Source organism: Saccostrea echinata, unplaced genomic scaffold (genome assembly GCF_033153115.1).
Source record: "Saccostrea echinata isolate AGI-Se365-2 ecotype Australia unplaced genomic scaffold, CSIRO_AGI_Sech_v1 ptg000268l, whole genome shotgun sequence".
NCBI classification, from domain to species: Eukaryota; Metazoa; Mollusca; class Bivalvia; order Ostreida; family Ostreidae; genus Saccostrea; species Saccostrea echinata.
This window is the reverse complement of record NW_026890017.1, coordinates 1-5,000: the sequence shown is the minus strand read 5'-3', so window position 1 is coordinate 5,000 and position 5,000 is coordinate 1.

Here is a 5,000-nt window from a genome sequence, read left to right as displayed (position 1 = left end):
CAGAGCGCGCAAGCCAGCCGGCCGTCTCCCTCGACCAGCTCGGCGCACGGTCGGTGCAGCCAGGTCGAGGGGCAGAGAGCGCAGGCCGGCCGGCCGTCTCCCTCGACCAGTTCGGCAGACGGTCGGTGCAGGCCGTCGAGGCAGCCGGCCGTCTCCCTCGACCAGCTCTACACACGGTCGGTGCAGGCAGGTCGAGGGGCAGAGCGCGCAGGCCGGCCGGCCGTCTCCCTCGACCAGCTGGGCACACGGTCGCTGCAGAACGTCGAGCCAGCCGGCCGTCCCCCTCGACCAGCTCGGCACACGGTCGGTGCGGCCAGGTCGACGGGCAGAGAGCGCAGGCCGGCCGGCCGTCTCCCTCGACCAGTTCGGCAGAAGGTCGGTGCAGGCCGTCGAGGCAGCCGGCCGTCTCCTTCGACCAGCTCTACACACGGTCGGTGCAGGCAGGTCGAGGGGCAGAGCGCGCAGGCCGGCCGGCCGTCTCCCTCGACCAGCTGGGCACACGGTCGCTGTAGAACGTCGAGCCAGCCGGCCGTCCCCCTCGACCAGCTCGGCACACGGTCGGTGCAGGCCGTCGAGCCAGCCGGCCGTCTCCCTCGACCAGCTCGGCGCACGGTCGGTGCAGCCAGGTCGAGGGGCAGAGCGCGCAGGCCGGGCCGGCCGTCTCCCTCGACCAGCTCGGCACACGGTCGGTGCAGCCAGGTCGAGGGCCCGAGAGCGCAGGCCGGCCGGCCGTCCACCTCGACCAGCTCGGCACACGGTCGGTGCAGACCGTCGAGGCAGCCGGCCGTCTCCCTCGACCAGCTCTACACACGGTCGGTGCAGCCAGGTCGAGGGCCCGAGAGCGCAGGCCGGCCGGCCGTCCACCTCGACCAGCTCGGCACACGGTCGGTGCAGACCGTCGAGGCAGCCGGCCGTCTCCCTCGACCAGCTCGGCGCACGGTCGGTGCGGCCAGGTCGAGGGGCCGAGAGCGCAGGCCGGCCGTCCGTCCCCCTCGACCAGCTGGGCACACGGTCGCTGCAGAACGTCGAGCCAGCCGGCCGTCTCCCCCGACCAGCTCGGCGCACGGTCGGTGCAGCCAGGTCGAGGGGCAGAGAGCGCAGGCCGGCCGGCCGTCTCCCTCGACCAGCTCGGCTCACGGTCGGTGCAGCCAGGTCGAGGGCCCGAGAGCGCAGGCCGGCCGGCCGTCGCCCTCGACCAGCTCGGCACACGGTCGGTGCAGGCAGGTCGAGGGGCAGAGCGCGCAGGCCGGCCGGCCGTCTCCCTCGACCAGCTCTACACACGGTCGGTGCAGGCAGGTCGAGGGACAGAGCGCTCAGGCCGGCCGGCCGTCTCCCTCGACCAGCTCGGCAGACGGTCGGTGCAGACCGTCGAGGCAGCCGGCCGTCTCCCTCGACCAGCTCGGCACACGGTCGGTGCAGGCCGGTCGAGGGGCAGAGAGCGCAGGCCGACCGTCCGTCCCCCTCGACCAAGTTGCACGAAAAAAAACAAAAGAAATAATGGAATTGTCACTTAAGCTTTCCGAGGATCCCAGCCGGCAGACTGCCTCGACCCGCTCGGCAGACAGTCAGTGCGGTCCTCCATTCCTCCGATTTCGACCCCAGACTCAAGGTCCTGTAAAGTGTATACCCCAACTACCCCACCATCTGAGTTGGAATTTCGGTCAATTACAAAAGTCGCTTTTCCCCGCATTCGGACCATATCTTTCATAATTATAAGAGTTAAGAGACCAAACCTTCAGGAAAGTTTTTCTGGGGTCTGGTCTACAATCCCTGAAAAATTGGTGCCCCGGGGGGGTCGGGTTCGGGAGGTATGAAAAAAATCTACATTGTCACTGACTTGGAACTTTCCGACCTCATTGCCATTTTGATTGTATCTTTCGTACTCTTGGGCGTAAGTGGGTGTTCTTGGTATCGAAATGTTCGTCTGGACAAGAGGAAAAAAAACTACGTACTACACTCCTCCCCATCATGCACAGAAATATTTCACATTGAAAAAAAGGAAGTGTCACTTAAGCTTTTCTCCAAAAAGACATATTTTCAAAAATTCACTCCTCGAACCCTGGGACACACAGGTCCAATTTATCCCCCCAGGATTGTAGCCCTTGTCAAGGCCTTTCCTTTGATACCAAACAGGTCCACCTACTCCAAGGCCTAAGCCGTGCACTCTCAAAATGGCAATTTTACTCTGAAAAAATGGAAGCCACTTAAGCTATGCGAGGGGCCCAGCGCGCAGGCAAGCCGGCAGTCTCCTCGGTCAGCTCGGCAGACGGTCGGTGTACCCAGTCGAGGGGCCCAGCGCCTCGATTAAGTTGCACTGAAAAAAAAAAAAAAGGAAGTGTCACTTCAGGTATCCGAGGGGCGCAGCGCGCAGGCCAGCCGGCAGTCTCCCTCGACCGGCTCGGCCGACAAGTCGGTGCAGCCAAGTCGAAGGGCCTAGCGCGCCGATAGGCCGGCAGTCTCCCCTCCCACTAAGTTGCACTGAAAATATGGAAGTGTCACTTCAGCTCTCCGAGGGGTCCAGTGCGCAGGTCAGCCGGCAGTCACGCTCGACCAGCTCGGCAGACAGTCGGTGCAGCCAAGTCGATTGCCGGCTGCCCTGCACCGACCCGTGTTCCGAGATGGTCGAGGGAGACTGCCGGCCGGCCTGCGCTCTCGGCCCCTCGACCGGCCTGCACCGACCGTGTGTAGAGCTGGTCGAGGGAGACGGACGGTCGGCCTGCGCTCTCGGTCCCTCGACCTGGCCGCACCGACGGTGCGCCGAGCTGGTCGAGGGAGACGGCCGGCTAACTCGACGGCCTGCGCCGACCGTGTTCGCAGCTGGTCGAGGGAGGCGGACGGTCGGCCTGCGCTCTCGGCCCCTCGACCTGGCCTGCACCGACCGTGCGCCGAGCTGGTCGAGGGAGACGTCCGGCTAACTCGACGGCCTGCGCCGACCGTGTTCGCAGCTGGTCGAGGGAGGCGGACGGTCGGCCTGCGCTCTCGGCCCCTCGACCTGGCCTGCACCGACCGTGTTCCGAGATGGTCGAGGCGGACGGGCCGGCTGGCTCGACGGCCTGCGCCGACCGTGCGCCCAGCTGGTCGAGGGAGGCGGACGGTCGGCCTGCGCTCTCGGCCCCTCGACCTGGCCGCACCGACGGTGCGCCGAGCTGGTCGAGGGAGACGGCCGGCTAACTCGACGGCCTGCGCCGACCGTGTTCGCAGCTGGTCGAGGGAGGCGGACGGTCGGCCTGCGCTCTCGGCCCCTCGACCTGGCCTGCACCGACCGTGTTCCGAGATGGTCGAGGCGGACGGCCGACTGGCTCGACGGCCTGCACCGACCTTGTGTAGAGCTGGTCGAGGGAGACGGACGGTCGGCCTGCGCTCTCGGCCCCTCGACCTGGCCTGCACCGACCGTGCGCCGAACTGGTCGAGGGAGACGGCCGGCTAACTCGACGGCCTGCGCCGACCGTGTTCGCAGCTGGTCGAGGGAGGCGGACGGTCGGCCTGCGCTCTCGGCCCCTCGACCTGGCCTGCACCGACCGTGTTCCGAGATGGTCGAGGCGGACGGCCGACTGGCTCGACGGCCTGCACCGACCTTGTGTAGAGCTGGTCGAGGGAGACGGACGGTCGGCCTGCGCTCTCGGCCCCTCGACCTGGCCTGCACCGACCGTGTTCGCAGCTGGTCGAGGGAGGCGGACGGTCGGCCTGCGCTCTCGGCCCCTCGACCTGGCCTGCACCGACCGTGTTCCGAGATGGTCGAGGGGGACGGCCGGCTAACTCGACGGCCTGCACCGACCGTGCGCCCAGCTGGTCGAGGGAGGCGGACGGTCGGCCTGCGCTCTCGGCCCCTCGACCTGGCCTGCACCGACCGTGTTCCGAGATGGTCGAGGCGGACGGCCGGCTGGCTCGACGGCCTGCACCGACCTTGTGTAGAGCTGGTCGAGGGAGACGGACGGTCGGCCTGCGCTCTCGGCCCCTCGACCTGGCCTGCACCGACCGTGTTCGCAGCTGGTCGAGGGAGGCGGACGGTCGGCCTGCGCTCTCGGCCCCTCGACCTGGCCTGCACCGACCGTGTTCGCAGCTGGTCGAGGGAGGCGGACGGTCGGCCTGCGCTCTCGGCCCCTCGACCTGGCCTGCACCGACCGTGTTCCGAGATGGTCGAGGGGGACGGCCGGCTACTCGACGGCCTGCACCGACCGTGCGCCAGCTGGTCGAGGGAGGCGGACGGTCGGCCTGCGCTCTCGGCCCCTCGACCTGGCCTGCACCGACCGTGCTCCGAGATGGTCGAGGGGACGGACGGTCGGCCTGCGCTCTCGGCCCCTCGACCTGGCCGCACCGACCGTGCGCCGAACTGGTCGAGGGAGACGGCCGGCTAACTCGACGGCCTGCGCCGACCGTGCGCCCAGCTGGTCGAGGGAGGCGGACGGTCGGCCTGCGCTCTCGGCCCCTCGACCTGGCCTGCACCGACCGTGTTCCGAGATGGTCGAGGCGGACGGCCGGCTGGCTCGACGGCCTGCACCGACCTTGTGTAGAGCTGGTCGAGGGAGACGGACGGTCGGCCTGCGTTCTCGGCCCCTCGACCTGGCCGCACCGACCGTGCGCCGAGCTGGTCGAGGCGGACGGCCGGCTGGCTCGACGGCCTGCGCCGACCGTGCGCCCAGCTGGTCGAGGGGGACGCCGGGCGCCCTGCGCGCTCGGCCCTCGACACTGAAAAATGGCATTGTCACATACGCATATTTGGCCGTCGAGGGTTGGTCGCCGTGGGCTCTGCGCTAAGTCCTTCGACCACCGGGGTCCAGACATTCCGTGCAGCCAGTCCAGGGTTAGGGTTAGGGTTAAGGCTAGGGTTGGGGTAGGGTGATAGGGTTAGGGCTAGGGTTATATAGGGGTTAGGGCTAGGGTTATAGGGTTTAGGGGTTACGGTTAGGGTTAACCCTGGAGAGGGTTAGTTCTAGGGAGAAGGCTAGGGCTAGGGTTAGGGTTAGAACTAAGCCTAACGGGTTTAGGGTAGGGCTAGGGTT